Below are 13,490 nucleotides of genomic sequence, written 5' to 3' on the forward strand. Positions count from 1 at the left end.
ACATGGCACTTATATACCTTTCCTGGCATCTTCCGAGCTGTAGCAGGTCACATGGTCAGTGACCTATCCTTGTGTCCCAAGACAGCAATCATTATTCTGGCTGCTCTGCAGGCATCCAGATTCATTCCTCAGGTGTGTCTTTGGCATTTAGAGATCTATTGTCCTTGGAGTCTTGCTCATCAGCATAGCCATTGAACAAACATTTCTGGCACATTGCTCTGCCTCAGACAGAGAATTTTCCATCATCAACACAGAGTACATATTTATAACTCCAAATATAGATATTATACAAGTACATGAATAGCATATACAGAATCAGTTGAACACAAGCTTTCATGTGACACCTCATATAGCCCCCTTTGTATAGACTTTTGGAACAAACACCCCCCATGGGTGCAACCGTGATCTTTAGAATCCAATAACGTGATAGTGGCCTTAAAGCTGGGCATACAGGTAGAGGTAGTGAAAGAACTATCCTCTATTCATATATTGTGGCAGACCCCCACATCCCCCTCTCCATGTCCAAAAGGACTGAGGAAAAGTACTTCTGTTCTTCGAGTGGTGTCCCCATGGGTGCTCCACTGTAGGTGTCAGGTCATCCCCCCGCACCGCAGGTCGGAGTTTTCTTGAGCAGTGGTCAGCCAGCCCGTGCATGCACAGCATGCGCCTCATACTGTTTGCGCTCTTTTGATCTCTCATGCGGTCTAACTGCCACCAGTTCCTTCTTCGCTGCCCGCAGTCACGGATGCACTGAGCCTTCTCTCCTCAGGAAAATCCTGTCAAGAATAGAATAGTTAGTTGTTTAGTCTTTGTAGTTCGTTAGAGTTACAGTTTTTATTGTTCTGGTTGTTATAGTTCATTTTATTAGTTGCAAAAGCTAATGAACATTTTTTTTATGTTGTGCAATTAGCCATGCCGGGCTCCCCCGTTTTAAACCGTTCACCACATGCCGTTATACCATGCCAGCTTTGGATGGTCATGCCAAGTGTATCAAGTGCTTTGGCAAGGCTCATGTGCCTCAAATGTGTCCACTGTGCCAAGTTGATGGTTAGGGCATGTAAGGACAGGGAGATGAGATTTTAAAAGTTTTTATTTGACAAAGCGCTTCAGCCACTGGAGCATTCTCATATAGTTTCCACTCCGTGGTCTCCTAGGGTGGAGAAAAGAAAGGCTGCTTCACTACAGTCGGCTCCAGCTCGAAAAAGAGCTTCGACAGCTCAGTCTTTACCTTTTGTACGAATGAGTGTCGGTGATAAGCCTGGCACATCAGGCTCAGTGGCACCCAAACATAAGTAGCTTTCGAAGCCGAAATCGCAGCAAAAATCTACAGTGGCACCATGTACAACAGTACCAACAACATCACCTTCCACCTCAGAACTGTCAACAAATGTACCAACAACCTTGGCACTGATGACTTGGGCACTAGCCACACATGTGCTAACGACCTCAGCACCGACCAGCACAGTACCAACCAGTTCAGCACGGGCATCTTCGGTACCATATGTTTTATCCAGGTGCTGAGGAAAGCACCTCATGAATCCACCTCCTTGAGAACAGCGAGCCCAGAACTGCTAACGTTCTCACCGGCACCATCTTCTGCACCAACTTCTCCATATTCTCTTCAGATAGCAGTGGATGACAAGGGATTACATCCCACATGAACAAGCTAGGCACCATGCGCCTAGGTACTGTGTATCACCGTCCCTTTATATAAGATACCCACCTCACTATCCTCCTCCTCCTTCAAGGGGATCACCACACTCACCTCGTTCCCCACATCTACCTCTCATGAAGACCTATTAAAACAGGAGGTACAATGACTGGTTAGTCTAGGAACAGAGGAAATAGTACCAGAGGACTTCAGAGGCAAGGGGTTCTACTCCCATTACTTTCTCACCAAAAAAGATGGGAGGATGGTGGCCTATTTTGGATCTCCGCAAATTGAATCCGTATCATTGAAAGCAACAATTCAGAATGGTTACCCTAGCTTCAATAATCCCTCGACCTGCAGAATGCCTATTTTCACATAACTATTCACCCCGTGCACAGATGGTTCCTGCATTATCAACACCAAGTACTACCATTCGGCCTTTCATCAGCACCCAGAGTGTTTTCAAAGACGTTAGCCATTGTCGCGGCCTATCTTTGCAGACAAGCCATGATTATTTTTCCATACCTCGACGATTGCTTGTAAAAGGTCTATCAGAAGTGGAGACGCAGTGAATGGTGGCAACAACCAGGCAAATGTTCGATCTCTTGGGTCTTAAACTCAATGCACAAAAGTCAACACTACAACCTACACAAACTTTAGAATTCCCAGGTGCCAAGCTAGATTCCGTATCCGCAAGAGCATATCTCTATATGCAAAGATTCCAAGCAATCTAAGAACTAATTACTATTGTTACTCTTGGCCCCATAGTTCCCATACTTACCTGTCTCCAAGTTATGGGTCACATGGCTGCTACAACCTATGTGGTCGACCACGCTTGTTTACATCTTTGATGTCTTCAACCCTGGCTTGCAACAGTATATGCCCATCACAAGAGACAAGTGCACAGACTGGTCTCTCCTCCACGTCACATCTTAAAGTCTCTTGCATGGTGGACCAATCCCTGCAATCTTATAGCAGGTGTACCATTTCATCGAGACCAACCTTCTGCACATATAACTACCGATGCGTCCCTCATCAGGTGGGGAGCCCATAGGAATGCCATATCAATACAAGGACAATGGATCACACAAGAGACTACTTTTCAGTCAATTTATTGGTACTCAGAGCAGTGTTCAATGCATGCAAGCATTTCATTACACACATTCAAGGCAAAAATGTCAGAATATTGAGTGACAACATATCAACGATGTACTACATAAATTTCCAGGGAGGTGCCTGTTTTCATGTTTTATGCACAGAGGTGGTCCAATTATGGAACTGGTGCATATGAAACAAAATTACCCTCATAGCTTCATAATTATCAGGAGTAAACAAAACCATATCAACCTCCGATCCATCTTCCAATGGAAAGTGGGGTATACCAGAAATTGACTTATTAACTTCTCCATTGGAAGGATCTCTTCTTATATTCATTTCCCCCTATCCTGTTCATTCCCAAGGTGTTGAAGAAGATTGGTGGAGACAGAGCAACAGTTATTCTCATAGCACCATTTTGGGCACGAGAGATATGGTTTCCTTGTCTGTAGCTGATGTCTCCTCAACCTCCCTACCACCTTCCTATTCAGCACGATCTTCTAACTCAGAACAGGGGACCTTACTTCACCGACAGCCACATCTTCTCGGCCTAACAACATGGCTCATTGTTGGTTCCACCAGGAAGAACTCCTGTGCTCTGACCAAGTAAAAAAGGTACTTTTACACAGCAGAAAACAATCTACCCGAACCACTTACCTTCAAACATGGCGTAGATTCCTCTCTTGGTGTTCTAACAAGCTGTTAGACCCCAGCAAAGCAACATTACATAGAGTTTTGGACTGCATGCTGTCCCTCAAGGATGCTGGATTATCCCTCTCCTTCCTACAGGTTCATCTATCAGTGATCACTGCCTTGGACCACCCAGTTGAGGGGTGGTCAGTTTTTGGTCACCCCACCACAAAGAGACTATAAAGGGCTTTCCAATTTATACCCACCATGCAGGCTACCACCACCATCATGGAACTTAGAAATGGTTCTGGATACTCTTACCCAGACACCCTTAGAACCTCTAGCTACATGCCACTGTCTATGATGTCACTAAAGGTACTTTTTCTTCTGGAAATCACTTCTTCTCACAGAGTCGGTGAGTTGGCAGCCTTGATGACAGTTCCACCATATGCTATTTTTAATAGAGACAGTGTAGTACTACATCCACATCCTTCCTTCGTTCCTAAGGTTTGTTCTGACTTTCACATAAATGAACCCATTGTACTCCCTTCATTCTACCCTAAGCCACACTCAACAACAAAGGATGCAATATCTTGTTTATTGGATGTATGCAGAGGTCTTGCATTCTATATAGAAAGGACCTGATCTTTCCGCAAGTTGGATCGTTTGCTCATTTCTACAGCGGACCAAAATAAGGGATATCCGCTTTTGTCACAATGCATCTCCAAACTCATAGCCTCCTGCATTACACAATGTTATATTTTAAGGAATAAACTACTTCCTCAAACACCTAGAGAACACTCGACAAGGGTGGTGGTGACTTCTACAGCCTTCTTCACAGGGTTCCCCTCAAGGACATCTACATGGTCCACCAATGACACTTTTATGAAGCACCATGCAATCTTGCAGGCTCAAGCGAAAGAAACTATTGTGGCCTCCACAGTCCTGTTGACTGCTGTCAAACCATAAATCCAAGGCCCACCTACTGCTTATACTGAGTACTGCTAAACATTCATCTACAATGGAGCACCCCCGGGGACACCACTCAAAGAAGAAGAGAAAGTTACTCACCTTGGTACAGTAACGACGGTTCTTCAAGTTGTGTGTCTCCATAGGTGCTCCACTACCCACCCATTTCAGATTCTTTTCCTTAATATCTTCCAGATACGAGGCGGAACTGGCGGGAGCCGGACTGCCCAAGAGATCAAAAGAGCGCGAATGGTGAGAGGCATGTGCTGCGCATGCACAATCTGGCTGACTAGTGCTCAAGAAAACTCTGATCTGCGGCGCCAGGACGACCCAAAATCTATAGTAGAGCATCCGTGGGGAACCACATCTCAAAGAACCATTGTTACTGCACCAAGGTGAGTAATTTCCTCTTCCTGTTCATGGTTATAAGTTCCAGTAAAGCCATGTCTCCCCATTCCCTCCAGAATCCCTAGGGATGTCCGCTGCTAAAGACAGAGGCTGGGTCATCAGAGGGCAAATTCAAAAGCAAAGAACTTCAATACATTGGATTTGATAAGATAGTGTATTCTACTCAGGGGAGGGGAGACCGGGGCAGTTGCTATTCAGGATTGCAAACCAGAGAGCAGCTTCCCCTGCCACCCTGAATCTTCTTCAGGAGATGGTGAGAGGTGCAGGGGCATCCCCTGCCTGGGAACGTCTGCAAGGGAAAGATTGGAAGCTGCTAAGGGAGAGGGCTTCCTGTTATTTCCTAATCCTGAAAATCAAGAGTGGTTCCAGGCTAGTTCTAGACCTGAGCCACCAGAACAGCTTCCTTGAGAGAATAAAGTTACAAATGGTCACTCCGGTATCCATTATTCCCTCTCTGGATTCTGGGAATTGGTATGCTGCCCTCCATTTAAGAGACATTTATTTTCATAGGTCATGGAAGTTTCCTCAGTTTTGTTGTGAAGTACTCACACTACCAAATCATGATCCTCGCATTCAGCCTCTCTGCAGCTCCTCTGGTATTGACAACATATATGACAGTAGTAGCAGTCTTCCTCAAAAAGTTAGGGGTGCAGATCTAGTCTTATCTAAATGACTGGTTAATCAAGAGCAAGTCCAGAGTTCAGGTTACTCTGAGTGTTCAACTCATTCAGTAGACCAGGGATACTCAACTTTGGAAACCCCAAGGTCCACAATGATACTCCTAGCACATGCCAAGGGCCGCAACTAAAGTGTGGTTGCATATACATGCAAATATTTATGCAAATATATGAAAATAGCTTATTTCACACAATGCCCTGGTGCTCCCAGCACCTCATCCCTCGGACTAGAAACACTGACACCCTGCACCTGTCTGTTCCAGCCAGGCGTCCGCTTGCAACTTTCAAATGCTTACCCTGCCTGGGAGACGCTTTGCCATTGTGAAGCGTGTTCCCAGTGGAGGCCGTGTTCAAAGGATCCCATTCACGGGCTGCATGTTGACCCCCATGTAAACCCAAACTGCACCATGGGCCACAAACGGGCCATGGGCTGCATGCGGTCCACAGACCATGTGTTTCTAGCCCTGCCGTAGACACTCAAGGCTCTGGACTTCAGTGCATACCTTTTCTTCCCATTGTGCCATCAGTCAGCAGTCCAGTGATGAGGACAAATTTGGCTGATTTGTTCTGCAGTCAGTGTTTTCATGAATTCCAATCCCTCCTCTTCAACTGTGTGGCCTCACCTTACGTGCAATGCTCATGTGCAGTCATTCAAAAAAAGAAAAATGGCTACTAACCTTCCATTACTGTTGTTCTTTGAAGTCTGTTGCACAGGTCCATTCCACAAACTACCCTTTAAATCTGAGTCTTTTTGGAAAGCAGGAGCATGCAACACCTGGAATGGAATGGACATGTGGAACACATCTGAAAGAAACACTTACAGAAGCTTAGTAACCATTTTTTATTGCATAAAGAAAATGGTAGACACATATTCTCTTTCTGTCCTTTTCAGTTTTCATGTGTGATTGCAGTTATTTATGAATGCCTCTTGTAAGGGGAAAGAACCATTAAGCTTCTTATGACCAAATGATGTGCATCAGGCACTCCTACAAACAAAAGGGCTCCTACTGTTGGATACAGCATGGTGATTTGATTTAACAGCAAGAATATTTGTGAAGAATAAGTCTGTGACTTATATGTATAGCTAGTTTTTCAGTCACTGCTGTTTTCTTTGTATTAACTGGTCAGTTTCATCTAGTTAGAAGCTTTAAAAAGAAGGTTTTATTTCTTGTTGCTATTGTCTGGATCCTTGTTGCTATTGTTATAGGTTATAATTTTGGAAGATGAAGGGAAATAAATGTATGTATTACTTGCAGAAGCAATCATATTAAAATGAGTTTTCAAAACTGTGACGGGGCGCTCCCGCCCCACACTCGGGGTGCCCGGGGTGACGACGGATGGACACGCCGGGGGGTTGAGAGCCGGCGCACCTCCGGGACGGCAGGCTGCGCTGCCAAGTCGGGGCTCGGCGTGGCGAGCGGCAGGGGGCAAGGAGAGCCTCTGGGCGAGGCCCAAGGAGGAGGGGCTAGAGAGGCGCCGACGTGTGACGTCACGGGGGAAGAGGGATTGCTGGGCGACGCGGAGGAGATGACGCACGGGGACAGGGCCGGCGGGAGATTTAAACCTGGGGTCGGCACCACAGAAGGGGGAGAGGGAGAAACGGAGAGTCAGGGAGGAAGGAGGCTGGAGAGGTGAGGCTGGGATACGCGGCAGGGGCCAGCCCTTAGGAAGGGCAGAGTAGGAAGCGGCCCAGCGCGGGGTCGTGGAGCCCGTGAGTGGGTGTGTTTTGGGGCACTTCCCCCATCCGCTAGGGAGGGACCACGAGTCCCTGCCCTCAGGGCCCTGGGCCGGGGTTCGGAGAGGGGGTGGGCCCGAACCCCCTTACTCCGTTGGCCGGAGAGGCAGCCTCGGGCGTGCATAAAGGGAGGAAAAGAGGAATGTGAACAGGGCGGGTCTCTGCTGCGGGTTGTGCCTGTTGCTGCAGGACTGTCCCCCCTGACCAATAAACCAAGTGACATTAGCCGTGTTGGTGGTGACCTATGCAGACTCTATTACAAAAACCTAAAAAGTTTTTCTGGGACAAAATTTACCAGACAGCAAAATTGCCTCAGAAGGCTCCTATGTCATGCTGCATGTTACCTTACTACATAAAGAGTCAGTTTATAGAAGGATATAAATATGACCTAATGCTCCAGAGTTAAGCATCCTTCAAAATCATAATCTTTGTTTCAGTCCAAAGACTGCAGTAGTGTCCACAAAGCAACTACAGAGCCTTTGTACATTCATTTTGGTTATGGATTAGGGACAGGATTCTGTCCCCACAACTCCAACATTGTTTACTCTCATTACCCATTGGTCTCAAATGTGTCCAAGACGTTATATGAGAAAGAATTGTAAAGTATAATGAAGAGAAATGGACTAGATTCTTGGCTCTTCTAATTCAGGGGTTCTCAAGCTGTGGGTTGGGACCCCAAAGTGGGTCATGATCTTATTTTAATAAGGTTGCCAGGCTGGCATTAGGCTTGTTGGCTGCCAGGGCTGAAGTTGAAGCCCAAGCCCTACTGCCCACAGATGAAGCCTTTATCCCTAGTCAGTGGAATTCACATTACAGACACCCCACCTGAGGCCAAAGCCCTTGGGCTTTTACCTCCCGCACTTGGGGTGGTGGAGGTTGGGGCTTTGGATTTGCTCCTCCTCCCTCCACCTGGGTCACTGGGGCTTAAATGGGGTCTGGTTCCAGTCCCTCTTCCTTCAGTCATGTCCTAATTTTGTTATCAGAAGAGGGTTGTAGCGCAGTGAAATTCGAGAACCCCTAGTTATTCTGCACTCAGGATGCAGCACAAAGCAGCAGGATAACAAGCTGCAAGAGGGGGAGCTGGATAGATTTCTGCATAAGGAACAATTCTCATTCTGGGAGGTCAGGCCAGTGCACATCATATTCTTCCTGACCTCGCCAGTGAGGTGCTCCTTATGAACCAGTGGTAGCTTAGAGCAGCCATTAGACTGTTTTAAACCAGTAGTTCCTAACCTGAGGTCCACGGACCCCTGGTGGTCCACAACGATACTGCAAGGGGGTCTATGGAAAGTTTAAAATTAAAGACGGTCCCGATCCTTACTTTTCTTTTTCTTTCCTTACTTTTCTTTTCCTTTTCTTTTCTTTTCTCCCCCAGGGAGGGGGAGTCTGAAATTTTAATAGATTGAAAAAGGATCCATATGCTTGAAAAGGTTGAGAACCACTGTTTCAAACTATACCAGCAGTGCTTTTAGTTTTTTACTGCTTATACACAAGGATCAGTTCGTTCCTCTCTGAAATGCAGTCACACCTGGAGTGTGATGTGGTTGTTGTTTAGCAGCCAATGAGACAGGCTAGTGAATAGAACAGGAAGTGAAAGAGTACCTGTAATAGTTAGGACAGGAAGTAAAAGAGTGCCTGAAGGCATGGGTTGGTGCAGTTGGCTGTCAGTAATAGTTATTTGATAGCCTGTTGAACTAAGGCATACACTTCAAAAGCCTTAGCACAAAAACTGTCCCCTCTTAACATCTCCTCCTTCTTTACTTTCAGAAACATCTCTATTTCTCAATCAGCTACAGTACTAGTACTTGTCAGGAAGTTACTATCAGTATTTTGCTGGTAGGTCCCTGTTGGAGCCTCAGCAGCCTCCAAACACACACTCGCATACATTATTTCACGAGTATTTAATGGAAGCCTATTCTGCCACTACTCAGTGCCCAGTCTAACTGGACCTTATGTGGGTGCACTTTAGGGAGATGAGAACATGGCTTCACAGCCTGTAAAAAAGCCAAACAGAATTGCAGTCCTGGCACTCAAAGAGGTTGCAGGGAACTACTCAGACTCTAGTTTCCTGGGGGAGTATGGAAGCTTTAAAGAGCCAAAAGGAGAGAAAGCTGGGCAATCACTGTGTTAGTCTCCTCTAAACCACCTTATAGAGCTAGGCATACAGTGGGGAGGAGTCTACATAGCCTGGTGGATTCCAGTAGTGAGCATACTTCCCCTTGGTAGCTGGGAGCTCAGCAATACAGTTTGCCCCTCAATGCTCCTCACTAGGGGTATGTCTACACTACCCTCCTAATTCGAAATAGGAGGGTAATGTAGTCATACCGCAATTGCAAATGAAGCCCGGGATTTGAATTTCCCGGGCTTCATTTGCATAAAGCCGGCCGGCGCCATTTTTAAATGCCGGCAGTTCGAACCCCGTGCCGCGCGGCTACACGCGGCACGGAGTAGCTAGTTCGGATTAGGAAGCCTAATCCGAACTAGCTACTCTGTGCCGCGTGTAGCCGCGCGGCACGGGGTTCGAACTGCCGGCATTTAAAAATGGCGCCGGCCGGCTTTATGCAAATGAAGCCCGGGAAATTCAAATCCCGGGCTTCATTTGCAATTGCGGTATGACTACATTACCCTCCTATTTCGAATTAGGAGGGTAGTGTAGACATACCCTAGGACAGTACAGTTCAGTTCCACATTACCCCTTATTCCAGGCTGTACCTAACAGGCACAATCAAGTCCACTGTGACCTGGCATAATTTAGCAATATATTTTTAACAATGGCCTGTCTTCCATATGCCATTATTTCCTGTGGTAAGTCTGCAAAGATTTTTGGATATGTTTCAAAAAGAATTTTGTTTACTATTGAAGTGTGTTATTGAAATGTGGTAAATCAGTGAATTCATACTTTTGTGTACATTGGCTAGCAAATAAGAGACCTAGCTAGCTACAGGTTGAACCTTTCTAATCTGGCACTCTGGTTTCAGCAATATCCATTGTCCAAAATGATTAGCTGGATATCATGGTGGCAGGTGCCAGAGCATGGAAGGCGGGGCTGGGAGTATAAAAGGCAGAGCTCAGTTGAGACCTGGCCACCGAGCAGGCCAGATGCTCTGCCTAAGCTCCAGAGAAGGAAGGCCCAGCCATGCTGCCCTCAAAGGGAGGACTGGGTTGGGCCTCCAGAACCACTGCCGGGCCCAGAAGATTGGCAGACATCACTGAGGTTGGTGCCAGGCTTTAAGGACTAGCCAGGGCTGTTGTTGAGCTCTGAAAAAGGGGACCCCGCAGAACAGATGTGGAGCCAGGTATCCCCTTGGGGGGAACCAAGAAACAACCCAAGGTAGCCGAGCTAGAGCTGACTAAGGAGATGGAGGTCAGCTGGGTGGCATGTTGTGGCCAGGATCCCTGCTGACCCACTGACCTGGTTGGCGTGTTGTGGCCAGAATCCCCATCAACCCAGAAACATCCTGCGCCGCCACTATTAGGGTTAGAACACAGTGGAGCCACTGGGCTGGGACGCAGTGGAGCAGGTGGGCTTGCATTCCCACCCGCCACCCCTTGTCTGGGGTGGCAGGTTCCCCCTGGTAGGGGTAAAACTTCTGCGCTTGTCAGCTCTCCGCCAGCAAGGAAACCCGATTCCTGCTCAGCCTGCAGACAGTCCTGAACTTTGAACTGTTAAACTGCTTGCTTCTTACTCTGCCCTGACCAAGGCTGTGGGTTTAGAAACTGTTGCTCAGTGTGCAGCCAGGTCTGAGCCCTTGAACTACTTATCTGTTGTTTGGTGCCCTGCCCCAACCAAGGGCTGGGCCTTGTAAACTATTTACTCAGCCTGCAGCCAGGGCTGAGCCTGGAAACTGTTTTATTGCTCCACCCTGCACCCAGGCCTGGGCCTATCTGAACTAGTGAACTGCTGTTTATGTGCCTGCCCTGCCCTACGCCAGACTGTTAAATTGCTTTTGGGTGTCTGCGCCACCCTGTACTCTGGGCCTGGGCTTAAAGGGGACCTCTAACTATTTGTTTACAGGCGTGAGCACAGATCTGGGGCCTGAGACTAAGCCTCTGGGTCTACAACACCCTAAGTCCCCAACACAGACCCCAAAATCACTGGCCAGAGGGGGCTGCCAGGAGATGAGATAACTCAGCTCGTCATTAGTGTATCTTCTGCAGGTCTCATGTAGAGTCACCAACAAAGATTAAAGATGCCTAGTGCTAACAAGATCAGCAACCCTGAACATACATTGCTGCTGCTGTCAGCCCTGCTTTCAACAAATCTTCCGCAAAGTTCATTAGACCTGAAAAATTCACCGAGGTGTAGTTTCCATCTGTCTGTGCCAGCCTGGGTGATTCTTGACTCACTGTACTTAGAGGCTCAATCAGGCCTAGATTTAACATTTCATATTATTGGACCATGCAACCCTGTTACAATTCATCATTAATCTCACTTTCTATTATGTCCAACCAAACCACATCTTGAACTAAACATTAAATTTAGAAATATGGTTTAAATTATAAATAACATTTATTTAGTGTCTAAATGTTTGCATAGAGCAGGGAAATGCATTGAGATCTTGGATGGTGGGATTGGGTCTGACCATCTGTTACTAATCCTGACACTGGTAAATGAAGTTCAAGGATCAAGATGTTACTACAAAGAAGGTCCCAAATACCGAAAGAGACACATGGAAATGTAATATGGCTCAGCAGTATTAACTTAATGGCCTTAGAGAATCAATGTAGGGCTTTCACTTTACACTTTGAATCCAACTGGGAATATTTTCTTCTTCTTTGAGTGATTGCTCATGTGCATTCCAGTTAGGTGTGTACACGCAGCATGCACGCGCCATTGGACATTTTTCCCTCAGCAGTACCCGTCAGGCCAGCAGGGGACCCCCTTGGAGTGGCGCCGGTTTATACTCCTGCTGGCCCCCTCACCTACTCAGTTCCTTCTTACCGCCATAATGGTCATTGGAACAACCCTCATCTCTTTACAGCAATCGTTGTCTTCAGCATTGTTCTTCTCATTCTTTCAATTAGTCTCCAGCTAAGTAGCTGCAAATTAAGTTCAAGACTCTTTTGTTATTTTCTGTTTATTTACTCCCCACCGCAGCACACCGTGCACCTGTGGCAGGGCATGCCCGCAAGGCTTTAAACCCTGCAAAAAATGTCACAGGCCTATGCCCTGTGGCGATCCCCATTCATCGTGTCTAAAGTGTCTGGGGTAGGCTCACCTCACAGAAGTCTGCAAGATAAGGTCTATAAGGCCTTCAAACCCTGTACTAAGCGTCAGAGGGAATTGTGCCTCAAAATTCTGCTAATGGAGGCAGCTCTCAGGATGGCACTGGCATCGGACCCGGAACTGGCCTCTCAAAGTGCACTGGCGTCGGTGCAGGATAGTTCTGTGCACCGCGCATCTCCGGCACCGATCCCAGTCTCTGGCACCTCATAAAAAGATGAGACCTAACAGGGAGCGGTCCTCCAGCGGGGCACGCGGTGCCGACGAGTCCAGACCCTGGGCTTTCCAGGTCGGGTGGACCGTCTTCCCAGCGCAGGGAGATCAGTCCCATGGAGGACTTCCCTGAACCCTCCATGCCAGAGGCCTGAGAGGCATAAAGGGTCCTCATTGACTCCTCTCCCTTTCCTCCTCCCACCCAGACACCCTCCAGGTGGCACGGGGAGAATTGACACCAGTCCCCTTCCAGGGCACCTGAAGGTCCAGTGCAGGAGGTTGGAGGCCTCACCCCTACCGACTCCGGCAGCACCACTCACGGCACCTGCCACTGGGATATCCTTACCCTTGCTGCCACCCCAGGACATGGAACTCGACTCAGTGCAGCACCACAGTTCAACACCACTACCAGTCCAGGGGGTCTCGGCACCGCTGCAAGCCGGAATCCATGGCCAGACAGGCGATACCCGCGTTGGCTCCACCTTGGTCCGCCTCAGAGTATTCGTCCCAACTCTGAGGCGGAATCCACCTGGTCCTCAAAGGCTTCCCGGGCCCGCTCACGGTGCCACTCCCACTCTCGGCACCGTTCCCAGCACCGCAGCCCTCCTCACCTATACCAACAACAGTGGGCACAGCCTGTTCTGGTGCCAATGTTGCAAAAAACATGGCCCCCACAACCTCCAGGCCAGTGGCCGTTCTGGACACACTGGGTGTACCGCCAAAGCCAGAGCGTAGATCCACCCAGGCCGGGTTCCGTCTCCTCAGGCCCACAAGTCCTCCTTCGGCAACACCTCTGGCCAGATCCCCTACTTCAGGCCAGTCGCTACCTCCTGGTCAGTCGTCTCCAGGCCCTGGGGGGAGTGTGGCTCCGGTGAGCAAACCTCCCCC

The 13,490-nt window shown here is 48.0% G+C and overlaps 1 protein-coding gene across 4 annotated transcripts in view; it reads left to right on the top strand.

Moving 5' to 3' along the window:
- ADGB (androglobin) overlaps nt 1-13,490 on the top strand; it is a 244,141-nt gene that overhangs the window by 194,040 nt on the left and 36,611 nt on the right. Inside the window, exon 30 of one of the 4 annotated variants that reach the window (XR_012902706.1) lies at nt 4,541-4,740. The exons of the other annotated variants lie outside the window; for them this stretch is intronic. The gene's annotated coding sequence lies outside the window, so the exon portion shown is untranslated. The remainder of the gene's footprint in view (nt 1-4,540; nt 4,741-13,490) is intronic. 4 annotated transcript variants of the gene reach the window in all.

Source organism: Pelodiscus sinensis, chromosome 3 (assembly GCF_049634645.1).
Source record: "Pelodiscus sinensis isolate JC-2024 chromosome 3, ASM4963464v1, whole genome shotgun sequence".
Lineage (NCBI taxonomy): Eukaryota > Metazoa > Chordata > Testudines > Trionychidae > Pelodiscus > Pelodiscus sinensis.